At 36.2% G+C, this 25,080-nt stretch overlaps 1 protein-coding gene across 1 annotated transcript in view; it reads left to right on the top strand.

Moving 5' to 3' along the window:
* Positions 1-25,080, top strand: part of LOC140847410 (uncharacterized) — a 199,190-nt gene that overhangs the window by 40,537 nt on the left and 133,573 nt on the right. The window lies entirely within an intron of this gene.

Here is a 25,080-nt window from a genome sequence, read left to right on the forward strand (position 1 = left end):
TTCTGGGGACTAGAGAGTGCTGCCTACACAAAGTTATTATTCCGTAGGAATCACTAAAAAAAAATGAAACAGTAAAAGAATTTTGTCCAAACAAAAATACAGCAGAAGAAACCAGAAAGAGGGCTAAGGGAAACTGAACTCACCAATCTTCTTAATAAATATTTCAAAATAAAAATCATAAATATGCTCACAGACCTACAGAAAAACATTCAAGGTCTCAAGGAGGACTTCAAGGAAGAGAAATTTTGAAAAATGCAGTATCTGAAATGAAACATACAATGGAGGTGGGATTTAAAAGTAGACTAGATGAGGTAGAGGAGACGGTAAATGAAATAAAAATTAGAGAACAGGAAGAGAAAGAAGCTGAGGCACAGAGAGAAGAAAGGATCTCTACAAATGAAAGAACAATAAGAGAACCATGTGACCAATTCAAACAGAACAAAATTCACATTATAGGTGTACCAGAAAAAGAAGAGAGGGAAAAATGGATAGAAAGTCTCTTTGAGGAAATAATTGCTGAAAACTTCCCTAATCTGGAGAATGAAATAGTCTCTCAGGTCATAGAACTGCAGAGATTTTCCAACAAAAGGGCTCCTAGGAAGACAACACTAAGACATATAATAATTAAAATGGCAGAGATCAAGAACAAGGACAGAGTATTGAAAACAGCCAGAGAGGAAAAAAAAAATCACTGTTAAAGGAAAGCCCATCAGCCTATCAGCAGACTTCTCAGCAGAAACGTTACAGGCAAGAAGGGAGTGGAATGATGTATTTAATGCAATGAAACAGAAAGGCCTCCAACCAAGAATAGTCTAGCAGACAAGATTACCATTTAACTTGAGGCAGGGATTAAACAATATCCAGATAAGCAAAATTGAGGGATTTACCTCCCACAAATCATCTCAACAGTGTATTTTAAAGGGACTGCTCTAGAAGGAAGTACTCCTAAGGCTAAATATCTGTCACCAGAGAACGTAAAAACACAGTAAAGGAAGTAGACCAATTAATTACTAAGCAAATGCAAAATTAAATCAACTACCCAAAAAGTCAGTCAAGGGATACACAAAGAGTACAGAATATAAGACTTAATATATAAAGAGTGGAGGAGGAAGCAGAAGGAGAGAAAAAAAGAACCTTTAGATTGTGTTTGAAATACCATAATAAGCAAGTTAAGTTACACTGTTAGATAGTAAGGGAGCATCCCTTGAACCTTTGCTAAGTATGAATCTAAAGCGTGCAATGGCGATAAGCACATATATATAGATAATCACCCTAGATGTAAATGAACTGAATGCACCAGTCAAAAGACAGAGTTACAGAATGGATTAAAAAAACAAGACTCATCTATATGCTGCCTGCAAGAGACTCACTTCAAACCCAAAGAAATACACAGACTAAAAGTGAAGGGATGGAAAACGATATTTCATTCAAATATTAGGGAGAAAAAAGCAGGAGTAGCAGTACTTATATCAGACAAAATAGCTTTCAAAACAAAGAAAATAACAAGAGACAAAAAGAGACATTATATGATGATAAAGGGATCAGTCCAACAGAGGATATAACCATTATAAATTCTATGCACCCAGTATAGGAATACCTAAATATGTGAAACAAATGTTAATAGAATTAAAGGGGCAAATAGAATGCAATGCATTCATTAAGGAGACTTCAACACACAACACACTCCAAAAGACAGAGCAATGAGAGAGAAAATAAGGAGACAGAGGCACTGAACAACACATTAGAACAGATGGACCTAAAAGGCATCTACAGAACACTCCATGCAAAAGCAGCAGGATACACATTCTTCATAAGTGTACATGGAGCATTTTCCAAAATAGATAACATACAAGGCCACAAAAAGGGCCTGAGTAAATTAAAAAAGGTTGAAATTGTGCCAACCAGCTTATCAATCACAAAGATACGAAGGTAGAAATAAATTATGCAAAGAAAACAGAAAAGGCCACAAACACATGGAGGCTTAACAACATGCTCCTAAATAATCAATGGATCAACGTATAAAAAGAGAGATCATGCAATATATGGAGACAAATGCAAACAACAACTCATCACCCCAAAACATGTGGGATGCAGCGAACATAGTTCTAAAAGGAAAGTATATTGCAATACAGGCTTAACTCAGAAAGAAGAACAATCCCAAATGAACAGTCTAAATTCACAATTAATGAAACTGGAGAAAGAAGGATAAAGGAAGCCCAAAGTCAGTAGAAGGAGGGACATGATAAAGATCAGAGCAGAAATATATAAAATTATGAAAAATAAAGCAATAGAAAGAATCAATGAAAGCAGGAGCTGGTTCTTTGAGAAAATAAACAAAATAGATAAACCCATAGACTTCTCAAGAAAAAAAGAGTGTAAACACATAAACAGAACCAGATATGGGAAAGGAAAAATCACCATGGACACCATGTAAATACAAAGAATTATTAGAGAATACTATGAAAAATTATATGGTAACAAATTGGATAACTTTGAAGAAAGGGACAATTTTCTACAAAAATTCAACAATCCAAGACTGAATGAGGAAGAAACAGAACATCTGAACAAAACAATTACCAGTAATGAAATAGAATTGGTAATCAAAAAACTAGCTAAGCACTGATGGACACAATTTGGTGACTGTAATGGCGTATGTGGGGGGGACTTGATAATAGGGGGAGTCTAGTAACCATAATGTTGTTAAGTAATTGTACATTAGTGATTTTTAAAAAAACCCTTAAAAAATGTAGCTAAGAACAAAATCCCTGGCCCATATGGCTTCACCACTGAATTATATCAAACATTTAGAGAAGCCCTAACACCTGTCCTCCTTAAAGTTTTCCAAAAAGTACAAGAGGAGGGAATACTTGCAAATTCATTCTACAAAGCCAGCATCACACTAATACCAAACCAAAGACACCACAAAAAAAGAAAATTATAAACCAATATCCCTGATGAACATAGATGTAAAAATCCTCAAGAAAATATTAGCAAACCAAATTCAAAAATACATAAAAAAGACCATCCATCATGATCAAGTGGTATTTATTCCAGGGATGCAAGGATGGTACAATATTCAAAAATCAATCAACAACATACACATCAACAAAAGGAAGGAGAAAAATCACATGATCATCTCAATAGACGCTGAAAAAGCATTTAACAACAATTCAACATTCGTTCATGATAAAAACTCTTAACAAAATGGGTATAGAGAGCAAGTACCTCAACATAATAAAGGCCATATATGACAAACCCACAGTCAATATCATACTTCAGAGTGAAAAGTTCAAAGCTTTTCCCCTAAGTTCAGGATCATGACAAGGATGCTCACTCTCCCAACTTTTATTCAGTATAGTACTGGAGGTCCTAGCCATGGCAGTCAGACTACAAGAAGAAACAAAAGGCATCCAGATTGGTAAGTAAGAAGTTGAACTATCACCATTTACAGATGACATGGTATTGTACATAAAAAACGTAAAGAAATCACCCAAAAAGTAGAACTAATAACTGAATTCAGCAAAGTTGCAGGACACAAAATTAATGTGCAGAAATCTGTCTCATTCCTATATACTAATGATGAACTAGCAGAAAGAAAAATCAGGAAAACAACTCCATTTACAGTTGCATCAAAAAGAATAAAATACTTAGGAATAAACCTAACCAAGGAGGTGAAAGACCTATACCCTGAAAACTACAAGACATGCATGAAAGAAATCAAAGAGGACACCAACAAATGGAAATACATCCTGTGTTCATGGGTAAGAAGAATTAATATTGTCAAAATGGTCATCCTGCCTAAAGAAGTCTACAGTTCAATGCAATCTGTATCAAAATACCAACAGCATTCTTCAATGAACTTGAAAAAATAGTTCTAAAATTCATACAGAACCACAATAGACCATGAATAGTCAAAGCAATTGTGAGAAGGAAGAACAAAGCTGGGGGGGATTGTGTTCCCTAACTTCAAGCTCTACAACAAAGCCGCAGTAATTGAAACAATTTGGTACTGGCACAAAAATAGACCCATAGATTAATGGAATGGAAAGGGAGCCCAGGTATAGACCCAAGCATATAACAGCCATGGATATATAATGCAGAAATGACAGCTTCTTCAGCAAATGGTATTGGACAAACTGGACAGTTACATGTAAGAGAATGACACTGGATTATTGTCTAACCCCATACACAAAACTAAACTCAAAATGGACCAAAGACCTGAATATCAGTCATGAAACCATAAAACTTTTAGAAGAAAACATAGGCAAATATCTCTTGAATATAAACATGAGCAACTTTTTCATGAACATATCTCTATGGGCAAGGGAAACAAAAGCAAAAATGAACAAGTGGGACTATATTAAACTAAAAAACTTCTGTACAGCAAAGGACACCATCATTAGAACAAAAAGACATTGTACAGTATGGGAGAATATATTCATAAGTGACATATCCTATAAGGGGTTGACATCCAAAATACATAAAGAGCTCATGCACCTCAACAAACAAAAAGCAAATAACCCTATTAAAAAATGGGCAGAGGATCTGAATAGACACTTCTACAAAGAAGAAATTCAGATGGCCAACAGGCACATGAAAAGATGCTCCAGATTCCTAATCATCAGGGAATTCAAATTAAAACCACAATGAGATATCACCTCACACCAGTTAGGATGGCCAACATCCAAAAGAAAAGCAACAACAAATGCTGGCAAGGATGCAGAGAAAGGGGAACCATCCCACACTGTTGGTGGGAATGTGAATTAGTTCAACCATTGTAGAAAGCTAAATATGGAGGTGCCTCAAAAAACTAAAAATAGAAATACCATTTGACCCAGGAATTCCACTTCTAGGAATTTACCCAAGGATCCCTGATTCAAACTAGATCCCTGATTCAAGCAAGATCCCTGATTCAAAAAGACATATGCACCCCTATATTTATTGCAACACTATTTACAATAGCCAAGAAATGGAAGCAACGTGTCCATCAGTAGGTGAATGGATAAAGAAGAAGTGGTACATATACACAGTGGAATATTATTCAGCCATAAAAAGAAAACAAATCCTACCATTTGTAACAACATGGATGGAACTAGAGGGTGTTATGCTCAGTGAAATAAGCCAGGTGGAGAAAGACAAGTAGCAAATGATTTCACTCATTTGTGGAGTATAACAACAAAGCAAAACTGAAGGAACAAAACAGCAGCAGACTTACAGACTCCAAGAACGAACGAGTGGTCACCAAAGGGAAAGGTTGGGGTGGGTTGGAGGGGAAGGAGGGAGAAAAGGATTAAGGGGCATAATAATTAGCAATCACAATCAAGATAGGTCACAGAGAAGGCAGTATAGCACAGAGAAGACAAGTAATGACTATAGCATCTTACTATGCTGACAGACAATGACTACAGTGGGGTGGGAGGGTACTTAATAATATGAGTGAATGTTGAAAGCATAATTTTTGCTCATGTATAACCTTCATAAGATTATATATCAATGATACCTTAATTTTTTTAAAAAGGTGCATAAGAGCCAAAAAGAAAGTTAATTCCTGACTCTTATTTCAGGAAAACTTATCTATGCTTGGTAACTATACAATTCTGCTGCATTTTTGTCAAGGATGATAAATATTTTTGAATTCTTGGTGATCTGTGATGGTGGATTATGCATTTTGAATAAAGCTTTGAAAATCTAAAAAAAAATTGAATAAAATTTATTCATTGTATTGCAACCTCTGAGGAAGAGTTCATCCTTGAATCCTTTTTAGTCTATGTGTTTTTCTGTCTGTGCTATTTCACATTTTAGTTGAAAATTAAAGAAACAGTCTCTCATTAAGTCTGAGAAAGAAATGATAGATACAGTGGGCAGAAGACTGGAGTCAAGATACCTAGGCCCCAGATTCGAGACCCATCACTGATCATAATAAGACTTTTGGTGAGTCACTTGCTCTCTGTGGACATCTGTTCTTTTCTTCTTTTGAGTTTTACAATTTTTTATTGAAGTGTAGTTTATATACAATCTTATTTTGGTTTCATATATACAACACAGTGTTTCAACAGTTATCCATATTATTAAATCCTCATCCCCACTAGTGTGATTACTATCTGTCAACACAGGAAGATGTTCCAGAATCATTGGCTATATTCTCCATGATGTATTGCCATCCCTGTAGCCAACTTTTATTATGACTGAGAATTTTTGTGCCCTTTTATCCCCCATACTTTCCCCACCCATCTGCCCCAACCCCTCCCCCATGGTAACCATCAGTCACTTCTCAGTATGTATAAGTCTACTGCTATTTTCTTCATTTCATTTTATTTTTAGATTCCACAAATAAATTAAACCATATGGCATTTATCTTTCTCCACCTGGCTTATTTCACTTAGCATAATATCTTCTAGGTACATCCATGTCATTGCAAATGGCAGGATTTCTTTTTATGGCTAGATAATACGCCATTGTGTATATGTACCACCTCTTCTTTAACCATTCATACATTGATGCACACTTTGGTTGCTTCCATATCTTGGTTATTGTAAATAATGTGGCAATAAACATGGAGGGTTATATATCTTTTTGAATCAGGAATTTTGTTTTCTTAGGGTAAATTCCTAGAAGTGGAATTACTGGGTCATATGATATTTCTACTTTTACTTTTTTTGAGGAGCCTTCATACTGCTTTCCACAGTGCCTGCACCAATGCACATTTGCACTGACAAGGTAGGCAGGTTCCCTTTTCTCCAAATCCTCACCAACATTTGTTATTTCTTGTCTTTTGGATGGTAGCCATTCTAACTGGTGTGAGGTGATATCTCACTGCGGTTTTGATTAGTGATGTGGAGCATCTTTTCATGTGCCTTTTGGCCATCTATATTTCTTCTCTGGAAAAATATGTTCAGGTCCTCTACCCATTTTTTAATTGGGTTATTTGGGGTTTTTTTGGGTGCATTGAGTCTTATGAGTTCCTTATATGTTGTGGATGTTAACACCTTATCATATAAATCATTTACAAATGTATTCTCCAATGCTGTAAGTTGCCCTTTTGTTTTGTTGATGGTGTCCTTTCATGTCCAGAAGCTTTTTAGCTTGATATAGTCCCACCTGTACATTTCTTATTTTGTTTGTCTTGCCAAAGGAGTTGTGTCCAGGAAAAAAGTGCTTATGCTTATGTTCAAGAGATTTTTGCCTATATTTCCTTCTAAGAGTTTTATGGTTTCATTTCTTACATTTAGATCTTTAATCCATTTCGAGTTTACTTTTGTGTATGGAGTTCAACAGTAATCCACTTTCATTCTCTTGCATGTAGCTGCCCAGCTTTCCCAACACCTGTTAGTAAAGAGACTTTCTTCTCCTCATTGTATATTCATGGCTTTTTTATTATCATATGTTATTTGACATTATATGCATGGGTTTATTTCTGGGCTCTGTTTTCTGTTCCATTGATCTATGGGTCTGTTCTTGTGCTAGTACTATAGTTTTTTGATTACTATAGCTTTTTAGTATAACGATGTCAAGGAGCATAATACCCCAGCTTTGTTCTTATTTCTCAGAATTGCTTTGGTTATTCAGGGATTTTTGTGGTTCTGTATGAATTTTAGGATGATTTCCTCTAGTTCATTGAAAAATTGCATTGGTATTTTGAAAGGGATTGCACTGAACCTGTAAGTTGCTTTGGACAGGATGGCCATTTTGACAATATTAATACTTCTATCCATCAGTGTGAGATAGATTTCCATTTATTTCTGTCTTTTTAAATTTCTTTCATGAGTGTCTTGTTTTCAGAGTATAGTTTGTTTACCTCCTTGGTTAGGTTTATTCCTAGGTATTTTATTCTTTTTGATGCTATTGTAAGTGGAATTGTTTTCCTCATTTGTCTTTCTGCTAGTTCACTGTTAGTATATAGGAACACAACCAATTTCTGTATATTGATTTTGTATCCTGAAACTTTGCTGAATCTAGTTATTAGTTCTAATAGTTTTTTGCTAGAATCTTTAGGGTTTTCTATGTATAATATCAGGTCATCTGCAAATAGTGAGAGTTTAACTTCTTCCTTACTGATTTGGATGCTGTTTATCTCTTTGTGTTGTCTGATTACCATAGCTAGGACCTCCAGTACTATGCTGTATAGAAGTGGTGAGAGTGGGCATCCTTGTCTTATTCCTGATCTTAGAGGAAAAGCTTTAAGATTTTCAGCATTCAGTATGATATTAGCTGTGGGTATGTTATATATGGCAGTTAATATGTTGAGGTACATAACCTCTATACCCATTTTGTTGAGAGTTTTTATCAGGAATGGATGTAGAATTTTGTTAAATGCTTTCCTGGCATCTATTGAGATGATGAAATGTTTTTTTATCCTTCTTTTTTAATGTGGCATAGGATATTGATTGATTTAAAAATAGTACACTGTCCTTTCATCCCTGGAATAAATTCCACTTGGTCATGATGGATGATCCTTTTGATGTATTTTTTTATTTGGTTTTCTACTATTTTGTTGAGGATTTTTGCTATGTTCATCAAGTATATTGACGTATAATTTTCTTTTTTTGTAGTGTCTTTGTCTGGTTTTGGTATTAGAGTGATGCTAATCTCATAGAATGAGTTTGGAATTATTCCCTGCACTCTACTCTTTAGAATACTTTAAGAAGAATGGGTATTAACGTTTCTTTAAATTTTTGGTAGAATTCAACTGAAGCTATCTGGTCCTGGACTTCTGTTTTTGGGAGTCTTTTGGTTACCAATTCGATTCCATTGCTGGTAATTGGTCTGTTGAGATTTTCTGTTTCTTCCTGGGTCAATCTTGGAAGATTGTATTTTTCTACATAGTTCTCTATTTCTTCTAGGTTTTTCCAATATATTGGAATATATTTTTTTATGGTATTCTCTAATAATTCTTTGTATTTCTGTGATATCCATTGTGATTATTCCTTCTTCATTTCTGATTCTGTTTATGCATGTACTCTCTCTTTTCATAAGTCTGGCTAGGGGTTTATCTATTTTGTTTATTTTCTCAAAGTACCAGCTCCTGGTTTCATTAATATTTTTTATTGTTTTATTCTCTATTTTATTTATTTCTGCTCTGACCTTTATTACATCCCTCTTTCTACTAACTTAGGGCTTCATTTGTTCTTCTTTTTCTAGTTTCTTTAATTGTGATTTTAGACTTTATTTGGGATTGTTTCTTGAGGTAAGCCTGTTTTGCTACGTACTTTCCTCTTAAAACTGCTTTCCCAGCATTAAACAAATTTTGGGCTGTTGAATTTGTCTCCGTGTATTGCTTGATTTCTGTTTTAATTTGTTCATTGATCCATCAACTACTTATAAGCATGTTGGTAGCCTCCATATGTGTGTAGGCGTTTTTGTCTTCTTTATGTAATTTATTCCTAGTTTCATAGCACTGTGGTCTGGGAAGTTGCTTGATATAAATTCAGTTTTTTTGAATTTTGTGAGGCTCTTTTTGTGGTCTAGTATGTGATCTATTCTGGACAACGTTCCATGTACACTTGAGAAGAATGTGTATCCTGCCACTTTCGGGTGGAATGTTCTGTAGATATTTGTTAAGTCCATCTGATCTAATGCATTGTTCAGTGCCTCTGTTTACTTATTTTCTGTCTGGTTGATCTATTGATGTGAGTGGTCTGTTAAAGTCTCCTAAAATGACAGTGTTGTAATCTATTTCCCCTTTTAATTCTGTTAGTAGTTGTTTTACATATTTAGGAGCTCCTATGTTGGGTGCATATATATTTCTAATAGTTATATCCTCTTGTTGGACTGACCCCTTTATCATTATGTAATGTCCTTTTTTGTCTCTTCTTACTTTCTTTGTTTTGAAATCTTTTTGTCTGATGTGAGTACTGCTACTCCTGCTTTTTTCTCCCTCTTATTTTCATGAAATATCATTTTCCATCCCTTCAATTGTAGTCTGTGTATGCTTTGGGTGTGAAATGAATCTCTTGCAGGCAGCGTACAGATGGGTTTTGTTTCTTTACCCATTCTGCCTCTCTATCTCTTTTGATTGGTGTATTCAGTCCTTTTACATTTAAGGTAATTGTTGATCAGTATGTACTTATCACCATTTTATTAATTGTTTTCTGGTTGTGTTTATAGCTCCTCCCTGTTCCTTTCTTTGTCTCTTACACACTTCTCCTGTTACTTGATGGTTTTCTTTAGTGTTGTGATTGGATTACCCTTTTAAAGTTATTTTTGTGTATCTATCATAGGCTTTAGTTTGGAGTTACCAAAGGATCAAGGACAGCTTCCTTACTATATAATAATCTATCTTAAGTTGCTGATTACTCTATTTCAAGCATAATCTAAAGGTACTTCTTTTCTTTTTCTTCTTCCTACTCCACACTTTGTGTATTAGATGTCATATAATCTGCACTTTTTGTGTATCCCTTGACTGATTTTGTGTATACTTGATTTTGCATCTTTTATTTTGTTTTCATTTTGTTCTTCCTTGGTAATTAATTGGCCCACTACCTTTACTCTGGTTTATTTTCACTGATGTAATTAGTTTTAGGAACATTTCTGTCTAGAGAAGTTCCTTTAACATATCTTGTAAGGTTGGCTTAGAGGTGGTGAATTCCTTCAACTTTTCTTTATTTGAAAGTTGTTTAATCCCTGCTTCAAATTTAAATGATAATCTTGTGAGGTAGAGAATTCTTGGTTTTAGGTCCTTCTGTTTCATTACATTAATTATTTCATGCTCTTCCCTTCTGGCTTGTAACATTTCTGCTGATAGCCTGATGGGGTTTCCATTATAAGTAATCTTTATTTTCTCTCTCTAGCTACTTTCAATACTCTCTCCTTATCCTCAGTATTTGCCATTTTAATTATTATATGTCTTTGTGTAGTCTTCCTGGAGTTCCTTTTGTTAGGGGCTCTCTGTGCTTCCATGACCTGAGTGTCTATTTCCTTAACCAAATTGGGGCAGTTTTCAACAATTATTTCCTCAAAGAGACTTTATATCAACTTGTCTCTTCTTCTGGTACCCCTATTATGTGAACACTGTTTCATTTGCATTGGTCACACAGCTCTATCATTCTTTCATTCCTAGAGATCCTTTTTCCTCTCTGTTCCTCATCTTCATTGTGTTCCTGTTCTCTAATTTCCATCTCATTGACTGTCACTTCCATTTGCAGTAATCTACTTTTAAATCCCTCCATTGTATGTTTCATTTCAAATATTGTATTCTTCGGCTCTGACTGGCTCTTTTTCAGGCATTCTATCTCTTTGTTGAAGTCCTCCCTGAGATCTTGAATATTTTTCTGTAAATCCATGAGCATTTTTATGACTTTTACTTTGAAATCTTTATTAAGAAGATTGGTGGTCTCTATTTCATTTAGCTTTCTTTCTTGTATCTTGTCCTGTAGTTTTCTTTTGAACATATTCCTCTGCCTCCTCATTTTGTCAGGGTTTCTGTGTTTCTTCCATTATATTACATGGCTTTGCTATTCTTCCTGGACTGTAGAGTAATTGCTTTATGAAGGAGGCATCCTATGTTGCCCAGAAGCTCAGGAGTCTTTACTCTCCAGTGTCTGGTTCTACTTTGTGGGAGCCCCAGCTTTTGGCATGCAGTAGGCAGGGCCACCTTTCTGTCTAATCTTCCATAGTGTCCTAAGACTGTGACAATTTGAATATTTTTCTGTAAATCCACGAGCACCTTTGTGATCTGAGCAGAAGTCTCTGCAAGACTGTGACAATTTGAATATTTTTCTGTAAATCCATGAGCACCTTTGTGATCTGAGCAGAAGTCTCTGCTGGGATCACTGTGAGTGGGGTTGCCCTCTGCCTGCCCTGCAGTAATGGTGGATTTGCAGTGTCAATGGGGTGGACAGGCTGATGTGTGGTTCTGCCTGGGCCGAACATACCAGGCTTGGACACCCACAGGGAGGAAGGAGCTCTTGGGATTGGATCTTGCAGGCAACTCAGCAGTTGGGTTGTAATGGTGCCAAGAAAGCTGGGAGAGTCTCCCCCTGCCTGCCAGGCAGCAAAGTCTGATGCTGCTATTGGGCTGAGTGGGTTGGCTCACTGGTAGTCCATGCAGGGAGGTGGCTGGGGACTGCATTGCTAGTGAGTGGGATGGAGCATCTGGAGTTCCCAAGAGTTCCTGATATGTTTGGTCAATGGTGGCCTGAGGAGGTATCATCTACCTACCCATTCTCCTGAGGGGAAAGCTTCATCCAACCCTCGCCCCTCTGACACCCCTCTCACTGCTGGCAAATCTTTCAAACCTCCACCTCTTCTTTTATCTCAGGGAGACCAGTGGAGCTTACTTGTTCTTCACAAGCAGCTGGAGTCTCAGCCTCCCAGAGTATTCTACCTGTCTGATTCTTCACAGGCAGCTGGAGTCTCAGCGTCCCCAAGTGTTCCAGCCCTGTTAATTGCCAGAACCCAATGTAATATGCACTCGTGCTCCCAGAACAGATCTGCAGGGCCACGTGTGCAGTGATTCTGGGTTCCTATCTGTTTGTCTTTCTCCTATCTGTGGTTTAGGTGTGGGGGAGGGCTTAGGACCCACTCAATAATGGCTCTGCCACTTTACCACTTTCTGTGGGATTTTCTGACTTTCCCCAGGTGTAGTTGGTCTAGTCTGAAGTCTTCAGGTCATTTTTAGGTTTAGTTATATTTGTATTTTCTTCCTTACTGTGTTTTTGGGAAGAGGTTTCTAGTTTGCCTTCTTACTCTGAGATCTTTTTCTCTGCTTCCCCCTTCCTTCAGTTTTCTTGAAAAGAACAATATTCTGAGTTTTTGTCATTCACTTTTGATTGATTAAGTGGAGGCAAGAAATGTTTCAGTTTTCTCTTTAAGAAAAGCAATAGCAATAATATTACAAAAGAATGTAACATTCTCTATCAGTATGAGAAGTTGTACAATAGGGAGTGATAAGAACTGTGGTGAACACGATGAGGAAACTGCTATCAGCTCCAGCCAGTTGTTTCCGTGATGGAATGTAAACATGTGTACCTTGTGTTTTCAAACCTCATCTTTCAAGATAAGCCAGGGAACTGTATTTATGAAATGTCCCAATTTTTATATGTTGAAAGCTCTTCAAAAAATTAAACATTATATATAATTGTGTTCCTCAAATCACCAGTCTTTATCCCCTGTTGTAAACTAATATTATGTGAAGGAATATAACCCATCTACAACCAGATAAGCTAAAATCAAAACAGAAAAGACAGATTTGATTAACATTTCACAGTTATCTTTATATAAGAAAAAAGTAAATTAGGGAATCAGAAGTAGGAAAAGAAAGGAATGAAATTAAGATCACAAACACAAAGAAGCTGACACTACATACTTCTTCCAAACATAAGAAATGAGAGTATAAAGTTATTGCTTTTATTATGGAGTTTAATATATATGTTTACTAAAATGTTAGAACTATCAAGCATAAATATAATAATCAATGATAAAAATAGGAACATTATGGTTGGCCCCCAAAAACCTTTCTAAAATAAGAGTGGTTCTCATTTTTTACCTGCCATAAGTAGTGTGCATAATCCCTTTTTTGTGATACAGGGATTCTTAGTTTATAGGCTCTTATATAATGATCACAGTCTCCTTTTTGTCAGGGAATGATAGTCTGTATTTCATAAATCAGTAAATTAAGGGCATAAGCCATGTTACAGAGAAAGAACTAAGAATAAGTAACCTTTTATTCATGCAAATATCAGTTACAAATATACATAGTGAAGGTGGAAATGTCAACTGGATGTGTAGAATACAGAAAGTCAGCACCAGTCTTTACAAAGTCTTGAATACTATTTTTAAGGTCCCTTTAATATGAAAGACTCAGGACACCTTTATCCTCATTTATAAGGTTTTATCTACTAATACATGGATGTGTTTACAGAGATGGTGTTTACATGGACGGTGTTTACAGGTGTTTGACTCTGAAAAAAGTCACTGGTTAAGAATCTCATCAAGGATTGGATTAAAGATGGTGGAGTGAGAGAGAGACAGAGGCTTCCTCCTAAAACTGGATACAATTAGAAAATATAGTTGGCACAACTAATCCTGACAGAGCAACAGGAAAGAGGACAGCGCCAGACTGCATACAGCTAGAGAAAAGAGCAGACCTCATGGAACAGGATAATGTACCAAAGCTGTGGCCCAGTGGGACCCAAGCCCTTCCCCCACCCCAGCTCACTGGTGGGAGGAAGAGAAACAGAGGAGGGAGGGAGTAGAAGGCCTGGGACTGCTGAATAAATAGCTCCAGAAATCTGCTCTGGGAGCACAAACATACATTGCATGGTGCTTTCATGATACTCACATGACTACCGGGTTGGAAAGTTAATTCAGGCAGAATTCCTGGAGAGACAGATTCCAGCCGCTTGTGGAAAGCAGGCATCCATATCCGGCTGCTCTGGGATAAAAGCTTATATCTGTGTTCTTGGCCCACTGGTTCAGGCAGTGGAGACAGTCATAGCAGCTAGGAAGCAGGAAACAGCTCTTTCCTCCCCCCAGGCACCAATACCACTCTCCTGTGACCCCTGACATCGCTTCAGGGGCTGAGCAGCTCCAGAGTAGAGCTTCTGGACACTAGAGGGCGACATATAAATATGAAACCCCAAAGGAACCTGGTACAGAGTAAAATTAATATAACTCTGGAGAAAGATTTAAATGACATGGACCTCACGACTCTTTCTGAAAGGGAGTTCAAAATAAAAATCAACATGTTAATAGAGGTACGGAAAGATATCCAAGAACTCAGGAATGAATTCAGGTCGGAGGTCCAATTGCTGAAGAGCATGATGGAGGGTATTAAAAGCAGGATGGATACGGTGAAGGAGATGATAAATGAAATAGAAACTAGAGAAGAGGAATACAAAGAAGCTGAGGCACAGAGAGAAAAAAGAATCACTAAGAATAAAAGAATATTGAGAGAACTGTGTGACCAATCCAAATGGAACAATATTTGCATTATAGGGATACCAGAAGAATAAGAGAAAGAGAAAGGGATGGAAAGTGTCTTTGTGGAGGTAGTTGCTGAAAACTTTCCCAGTCTGGGGAAGGAGATAGTCTCTCACACCATGGAGATCCATAGATCTCCCAACACAAGGGACCCAAGGAGGACAACACCAAGACATATAGTAATAAAATTGGCAAAGATCAAGGACAAGGACAGACTATTAAAAGCAGCCAGAGAAAGAAATAAGATCACATACAAAGGAAAGCCCATTAGGCTAACATCAGAATTCTCAGCAGAAACCTTACAGGCCAGAAGGGAGTGGCATGATGTATTTAATGCAATGAAGCAGAAGGGCCTGGAACCAAGATTACTTTATCCAGCAAGATTATCATTCAAATGTGAAGGAGGGATTAAACAGTTTCCAGAAAAGCAAAAGCTGAGAGAACTTACCTCCCACAAACCATCTCTACAGTCTTTTTTGGAGGGACTGCTATAGATGGAAGTGTTCCTAAGGTTGAATAGCTGTCACCAGAGGAAATAAAACCACAGTAAAGAAAGTAGAACAGCTAATTACTAAGCAAATGCAAAATTAAATTAAGTATCCCCAAAGTCAATCAAGGGATAGACAAAGAATACAGAATATGATACCTAATATATAAAGAATGAAGGAGGAAGAAAAGGGAGGAGAAATAGAAAAGAACCTATAGATTGTGTTTGTAACAGTATGTTAGATAGTAAGGAAATTAACCTTGAACCTTTGGTAACCACGAATCTAAAGCCTGCAATGGCAATAAGTACATACCTATCGATGATCACCCTAAATGTAAATGGACTGAATGCACCAATCAAAAGACATAGAGTCACTGAACAGATAAAAAAACAAGACCCATCTATATGCTGCCTGCAAGAGACCCACTTTAAACCCAAAGACATACACAGACTAAAAGTGAAGGGATGGAAAAAGATATTTCATGGAACTAACAGAGAGAAAAAAGTAGGAGTTGCAATACTTGTATCAGACAAAATAGACTTCAAAATACAGAAAGTAACAAGAGACAAAGAAGGATAACGATAAAGGGGTTAATCCAACAAGAAGATATAACCATTATAAATATTGATGCCCCCAATATAGGAGCACCCACACATGTGAAACAAATACTAACAGAATTAAAAGGGGAAATAGAATGCAATGCATTCATTCTTGGGGACTTCAACACTCCACTCACTCTGAAGGACAGATCAACTAGACAGAAGATAAGTAAGGGGACAGAGGCACTGAACAACACAATTGAACAGATGGACCTAACAGACATGTACAGAACTGTACATCCAAAAGCAACAGAATACACATTCTTATCAAGTGCACATGGAACATTTTCAAGAGTAGATCATACACTAGGCCACAAAAAGAGCTTCAGTAAATTCAAAAATATTGAAATTGTACCAACCAGTTTCTCAGATCACAAAGCTATGAAACTAGAAATAAATTATGCTAGGAAAATGAAAAATCCCACAAACACATGGAGGCTTCACAACATGCTCCTAAATAACCAATGGGTCAACAACTAAATAAAAATAGATCAAGCAATATATGGAGACAAATGACAACTAATTCAACACCACAAAATCTGTGAAATGCAGCAAGGCTGTGCTAAGAGGAAAGTATATTGCAATACAGGCCTACCTCAAGAAAGAAGAACAATCCCATATAAGTAGTCTAAACTCACAATTAATGAAACTAGAAGAAGAACAACAAATGAGGCTCAAAGTCAGTAGAAGGAGGAACATAATATAAAGATTAGAGCAGAAGTAAATAAAACAATAGAAAGAATCAATGAAAGCAAGAGCTGGTTCTTTGAGAAAATAAACAAAATACATAAACCCCTAGCCAGACTTATCAAGAAAAAAAAAGAGACTAAACACATAAACAGAATCAGAAATGAGAAAGGAAAAATCACTACGGACATCACAGAAATACAAAGAATTATTAGAGAATACTATGAAAAATTAAATGCTAACAAACTGGATAACCTAGAAGAAATGGACAACTTTCTAGAAAAATACAACTTTCCAAGGCTGACCAAGGAAGAAACAGAAAATCTGAACAGACCAATTACCAGCAATGAAATTGAACTGGTAATCAAAAACCTACCTAAGAATAAAACCCCTGGACCAGATGGCTTCACCGCTGAATTTTATCAAACATTTAGTGAAGACCTAATACCCATTCTCCTTAAAGTTTTCCAAAAAAAAAAAGAAGAAGAGGGAATACTTCCAAACTCATTCTATGAGGCCAGCATCACTCTAATACCAAAACCAGGCAAAAACACCACAAAAAAAGAAAATTACAGACCAATATCCCTGATGAACCTAGATGCAAAAATACTCAACAAAATATTAGCAAACCAAATACAAAAATACATCAAAAAGATCATTCATCATGATCAAGTAGGATTTATGCCAGGGATGCAAGGATGGTACAACATTAGAAAATCCATCAACATCATCCACCACATCAACAAAAAGGACAAAAACCGTATAATCATCTCCATAGATGCTGAAAAAGCATTTGACAAAATTCAACATCCATTCATGATAAAAACTCTCAACAAAATGTGTATAAAGGGCAAGTACCTCAACATAATAAAGACCATATATGACAAACCCACAGCCAACATTATACTTAACAGCCAGAAGCTGAAAGCTTTTCCTTTAAGATTGGGAACAAGACAAGGATGCCCACTGTCCCCACTTCTATTCAACATAGTACTGGAGGTCCTAGCCATGGCAATCAGACAACACAAAGAAATAAAAGGCATCCAGATTAGCAAGGCAGAAGTTAAACTGTCCCTGTTTGCAGATGACATGATATTGTACATAAAAAACCCTAAAGAATCCACTTCCAAACTACTAGATCTAATATCTGAATTCAGCAAAGTTGCAGGATACAAAATTAATACACAGAAATCTGTGGCATTCCTATACATTAACAATGAACTAGCAGAGGGAGAAATCAGGAAAACAATTCTATTCACAATTGCATCAAAAAGAATAAAATACCTAGGAATAAACCTAACCAAGGAAGTGAAAGACCTATACTCTGAAACTACAAGACACTTATGAGAGAAATTAAAGAAGATACCAATAAATGGAAACACATCCCATGCTCGTGCATAGGAACAATTAGTGTTGTCAAAATGGCCATCCTGCCTAAAGCAATCTATAGATTCAATGCAATTCCTATCAAAATACCAACAGCATTCTTCAATGAACTAGAGAAAATCATGCTAAAATTCATATGGAACCACAAAAGACCTTGAATAGCCAAAGCAATCCTGAGAAGGAAGAATAAAGTTATGCTCCCCAACTTCAATCTCTACTACAAAGCCACAGTAATCAAGACAATTTGGTCCTGGCACAAGAACAGACCCATAGACCAATGGAACAGACTAGTGAGCCCTGATATAAACCCAACCATATATGGTCAATTAATATATGATAAAGGAGCCATGGACATACAATGGGGAAATGACAGCCTCTTCAACAGCTGGTATTGGCAAAACTGGACAGCTACATGCAAGAGAATGAAACTGGATTATTGTTTAATCCCATACACAAAAGTCAACTCAAAATGGATTAAAGACTTGAATGTAAGTCATGAAACCATAAAACTCTTAGAAGACAACATAGGCAAACATCTCCTGAATATAAGCATGAGCAACTTCTTCATGAATGCATCTCCTTGAGAAAGGGAAACAAAAGCAAAAATGAACATATGGGACTATATCAAACTAAAAAGTTTCTATACGGCAAAGAACACCATCAATAGAACAAAGAGGCATCCTACATTATGGGAGAATATATTTGTAAATCACATAACTGACAAGGGGTTAACATCCAAAATAAATAAATAAGTTACACACCTCAACACCGCAAAAGCAAATAACCTGATTAACAAATGGGCAGAGGATATGAAGAGATACTTCTCCAAAGAAGAAATTCAGATGGCCAACAGACACATGAAAAGATGCTCAACATCACTAATCATCAGGGAAATGCAAATTAAAACCACAATGAGATATCACCTTACACCAGTAAGGACTGCCAGCATTGAAAAGACTAAGAACAACAAATGTGGGCAAGGATGCAGAGAAAGGGGAACCCTCCTACACTGCTAGTGGGGCTAGTTCAACCATTGTGGAAAGCAATATGGAGGTTCCTCAAAAAACTAAAAATAGAAACACCATGTGACCCTGGAATCCCACTTCTTGGAATATACCTAAAGAATACAACTTCTCAGATTCAAAAAGACATATGCACCCCTATGTTCATCGCAGCCCTTTTTACAATAGCCAAGATATGGAAGCAACCTAAGTGTCCATCTGTAGATGAATGGATAAAGAAGAGGTGGTACATATATACAATGGAATACTATTCAGCCATAAGAAAGAAACAAATCCTACCATTTGCAACAACATGGATGGAGCTGGAGGACATTATGCTCAGTGAAATAAGCCAGGTGGAGAAAGACAAATGCCAAATGATTTCCGTCATTTGTGGAGTATAACAATGAAGTAAAACTGAAGGAACAAAATGGCAACAGACTCAGAGACTCCAAGAATGAACTAGTGGTTACCATAGGGGAGGGTGGGTGGGGAGGGAGGGAGAAGAGGACTGAGGGGTATTATGTTTAGTACACATGGTGTGGGGGATCACGGGTGGAGCAGTGTATCACAGAGAAGGGACATAGTGAATCTGGCAACTTGCTGCAATGATGGACAGTGAGTGCATTGGGGTATGGGTGGGGACTTGATAATATGGTTAAATGTAGTAACCACATTATTTTTTCATCTGAAACCTTCATAAGAGTGTATATCAATCATACCTTAATAAAAAATTTTAAAAAATATCATCAAAATTAAGCAGGAAGCATACAAAAGCATGATTTCCTACTGAATGTGTTTTTTTTTTATAAATTCAGTATTCTTAATTTTAATGCAATCACTAATGAAAGATCGAATAACAATATATTTGCTTGAGGGTAAAAAAATTCAGACTGTGCAAACTGGGAACAAAATTAAGTTGCCTTCATTTCTATTTAAGGTATATTTGACAACAAACAAACAACATAGTCTCACTATGATACTCTCTATTATGTTCTCAAAATAAATATAGCTGAATACAAAGCATCCTTGTTCTCCCATTGAAACAATCCATTTTCACGCACTAGGAACAGAAATGTTAGGAGAGGATATTAGCTTAAAGTGAAGAGGTGAACGTCCTCAATAAAAAGGCAACAGACTTTCTACTTGAAAATGTGAACTTGTATCTTGAGCTTTAAATTGAGAATTCCAATTTGATTACCTTCTAGCACAGTGCCCCACCAAATTTGTTCACTATGTACTCAGATGAGCAAAACTATGAAGGGCCTTTATCTCTATAACGGGCCCATTGTTATCCTCACTGGATCGACTGCACCTGGCTTTGTCTACTCCAGCACTATCTGTCCCCTTGACAACTGCAAGCCTGTTGGCAATTAGCCTTGCCCTCCACTCTGCCATTCTCCATCATGAGGTTTTTGTTATGTGGGTGTTTTTGGGGTAGGGTTGGGGAGGCAAGGAGCAGTGGTGGCTTCCTTGATCCTGTGGCACTAGGTTGCTACCTGCACTGGTGACTGCTGAGGTGTGACAGATCTTGGCTATGATTTTTATGCTTATCTCAATCCCTTTCACTACACAGTGTTTTCATAGATACAGTTCATTGTATCTTTATTATTACATATAAATATGCAATATTTTATCATATGTACTTATAAATGAAAAATAATAACCAAGGAACTAGATATTGCTAAGTAGCAAAAAATCCTACCTAAGAGGATTTTTTATGAAGATTATCAGATGAACTATAGAGAGTATGTGGCACATACCAGGCCTTTAAGAAATGTTAGAAATGCTTGTCCCAGAGTCCTCCCTTCTATAAATGAGGGGATTTTGATGTAAAATAAATAGCATAAGTATAATAAATAGCATATGAAGATATACACACACAAGACATGAAATGTACACACACTTGTGGACTTTGGTATTGTTTTGTTGCTGTAGTATATGTTTCCTAATGGATCTGAGATGAGGAAAGGGTATCTGTGCCATTCCTTTTATTATTTAATGATTTATCCTGTCTTATTCTTTACTCCTCAGTTTAACACCAGAGAAACACACACATGCATACACTCACTCCATATGTATAGGAAGGAACTGTCATTGTCTTTCTCCAAGTGAACATATCCTACTGTAGGTAGCTGGAAATGAGAGTCTAGGGATTAGAATGAAGTATGGGATGGACAAATGGATTTGAGCTGACAGTGCCCCATATATGTGGGCTGAATAAATGAATGGTTATGAAAGATTCAGCTTTGGAAGTCATTGTCAACAAATGAAACTGTACATATACTTTCAGTCTTTATATATTTTTCAAAATTTGCTTAGGACTATTCATTTCATATTATCTTTGTCACTGCAAAAACTGATACCTTTACTTCACAACAAAAAAAACATATTGAGATAACCATCTGCTGGTTAGATTCAGAACTACATGCCTCAATACTTCTGGGAGGTGGCTAAGAAGCTGGGAGAGAGGGGCCGCTATTCTGACCCACCTAACAGCGCTTGTTGGAGGCTTGAATAGCACAAGCAGGCCTTCCTGCAGAATCAGATGCTTCCTGGTTCTCTGAGTTTCTGGCAGAAAGTTCCACACGTCTCGTGAAGAGAAAGTCACCAGCGTGAGGTTCTCTGAGGGAATATATGTGTGTGTGTGTGTGTGTGTGTGTGCGCGCGCGTGGCTATTTTTGGTTATATGCTTTAGACACATTTGCTTTATAATGTACTTACACATACACATAGGTGTATTATCAACAGTAACTAGGATTGTACTGTGCATACATCACGTGTTTTTCTATTTTTGGTAACTACAAATTAACTGTAAATTCCTTTCCAGGTCAGTTGATTTATATGAATCAGTTTCTGGAATCAGATCATAACACGTTTTTTCCTTTTTTCAAAAATGTGTCTCATTTACTTTACTCACTTATAAAGTGAATGTATGTTTGTAATCATAGAAATCAAATAATAAAGATATGTGTGTGTAGAAAAGGAAATGATCCTGTATCTACCTCCTTTCCCCAGCTGTGATATCCCTTGTTAATGGTAAGGAGCACATTCTGCAAAAGCTTTTCTTAAACATTTATTTACATAATACATACAAATGCTCAATATGTATGAGCAGATATACACACTTTTTTGGTGTATGAGAAAATGGCAACAAACCTTATAAAATTTGCTTTTTTTAGCTGAGAATAAAATTACCAGGACTTTTATTTGTACGTTTATTATTGTTGGGTATCTTTTCACAAGTTTAATTGCATTCTTGAAGTTTCCTATGAGATTTTTACTTTTCATTTATTTATCTCTATCCTGGTTCAAGAGTTCCTGGCATATAAGTGTCTTCTGAGGTATATATGGATAATTTCTCCTCCAATTTTTCATGCATCTTTTAATCTTCAAATCTCATTGATTTTTTAAAAAAATTTTATTTTGGTATCATTAATCTACAATTACATGAAGGATATTATGTTCACTAGGCTTCCCCTCTCACCAAGTCCCCCCCACCTACCCGTTCACAGTCACTGTCCATCAACATAGTAAGATGCTGTAAAATCACTACTTGTCTTCTCTGTGTTGCACAGCCCTCCCCATGCACCCACCCCCAACTATACATGTTAATCGTAACGCCCCCTTTCTTTTTTCCCGCCCTTATCCCTCCCTTCCCACCCGTCCTCACCAGTCCCTTTCCCTTTGGTAACTGCAAATCTCATTGATTTTTATGATGAAGTCAATACAGTTTATTGTCAAAGTTTTGAAGGAGTGTTTTGAAAAATGCTCACTGATGAGTTAAGGAAGGAATTAATCATGGTTTTATTTTACACACTGTTTTAAAACCTCCATTCAAATTAGAATTTGTTCACTTTGCCAAATGAATATTTTTTCATTGGAAAATAAAATTAAAATTGGAGGTCATTGCCATCTCGTGACCGAATTCAGAATTGCAGCTTGGCATCACTTTTTAGCAAGAGGTATGGAAAGGAGAGAGAGAAGAAAGGGGGCTTTCCTTTTGAAAGCCTTCTAGAGGAAACTGGGGTTTTGTATGATAAAGGAAGTATTAAGTCGTAACGAAGACAGAGTCCATGGATATTAACTCCTGTGACAGGAAGTTTTCTGTGGCCCTTATCTCAAAAAGAAGGAATGCACGTATATGTGTGGTAATAAATATAAAGCTGTGTGTAACCTTTTCATTTTACAATATATTTAACGTCTTTTAATGTCCAGAAATATATTTTTCAGCACTAGTTTTGTGGATAAAAACATAAGTAGGTTTATCCTATGCTGTCATAATATTATCTTAGGTATTTTGCTAATTAAAAATCAGTGTACATGTTCCCCCAAGGCCCTGGAAACACTGGAGCAATACATATTTGTAAAAGGAATTATGTTGTATATTCCATCTCTAATTTCTATATCCCACCTCAAGATAACCACTCAATATATTCGTTAATAGTCTCCATATATGCTTGTGTGGGGTTGTTATATTGTAAAATATGACATTAGTGTGTTCTTATGAAAATATATATTCAAAAGTTAGATCATACTGTGCATTATGTTCTGTGTTTTGCTTATCTATTTATATATATCAAAGCTTTTATTACATTTCCTTAATTTTTGGTGTGGTTGAGACATTTTACATTTATTTGCCATCCATTTTTCTTCTTTGAATTTTCCTGTTGTGAACACAACATTCAGCTAGTCAGATTTCCTTATGTGAATATATATATGTGTGTGTTATGTGGTAAATATATGTATATATACTATATATTTATGTATATATATATACAGTATATACATATATCTATATATATGCTATATATGGTTAAAATCATATTTATAGGAAAATTGAAAAGTACAAAATATATAAAAAGGCAGGAGAAGATATTTGCAACCTGCAGTGTATATGTGGGGTTAATATTTTTGATATCTTAACCAACAGAGAAATGATCCAAAGATTACAACTGACAATGTGCATTAAAAGCAGTATAAATACCAAATGAAACACTTGAAAACATGGCCAACCATATAACTGATGGAATGTCAAATGAGATTTTATTCTAAATTAAACAGTTGAATACCAACCTAGTATGTAGAGAGTGATCACTAGTTTATAAAAGAATATGCTTTTATGCTTGGATAAATAACTGCATATTTTATTAGGATATATACTGGAAAAAAATCAATAGAAAATGCATCAAATGATTAATAATTAATATCTTCTGTCTGGGGGGTCTGGGCCAGAGGATTAATATTCTGATGTATTAACTTGGCGAAATGAATAAAATCCTAAAAATGTTGTTTTCAAATACTGGTTATGGAACACTCTTTTCAATAAAACAATGATCACCCCTATTCTGAAATGACTGTTTGCCCTTCCTCTTTCTTAAATATATATAATTTATATTAAGAGTTATCATATTTAAACCCTGTGCTGAGAAAGCCAGTGGATAAAAGTGCCTAGGGGTCAGAGCAGAGAGGCCACAATATGCACAAATGTAATACTCCTAGAGCAGTGGCCTGGATCTCAGAAGTAAGCAGCAGCAAGTATCAGTATAAGTCACCTCCCTGAATATTCAAATCTATTTCTATGTATTCAGATATAAAAGCAATAAAGTTCATTGTTAAAGTGAAACCCTAAGCAATACACTAAGCTTCACTGACTGCATAAGAGAGCAGAAAACACTAGCAGTCTGTGTAATTCCAGGTTTTGAGTTCCTGAGCAACAATTTACAAGTTTCTTTTTCCAGAGGAAAGTTGCCTAACTTCTCATAACTCTTGGACACTGATGGAATGTCAACAATGAACAGCAACTTGAATAGCTATAAGGATTAAACTAGATAAAATATAAAGTGTCTATATAAATTGATTAAAGTCCTTGTATAAATGTTAATAACTTTCTCAGGTCATTCTCCAGAGATAGCAACAGCTCTGGTTTTACCTCAGCCTTGCTTAACACCTCAGGGACCAGTTTGATCATATGGTTCCTACATCTGGGCCTCCTGGCAC

Source organism: Manis javanica, chromosome X (assembly GCF_040802235.1).
Source record: "Manis javanica isolate MJ-LG chromosome X, MJ_LKY, whole genome shotgun sequence".
Classification (NCBI taxonomy): domain Eukaryota; kingdom Metazoa; phylum Chordata; class Mammalia; order Pholidota; family Manidae; genus Manis; species Manis javanica.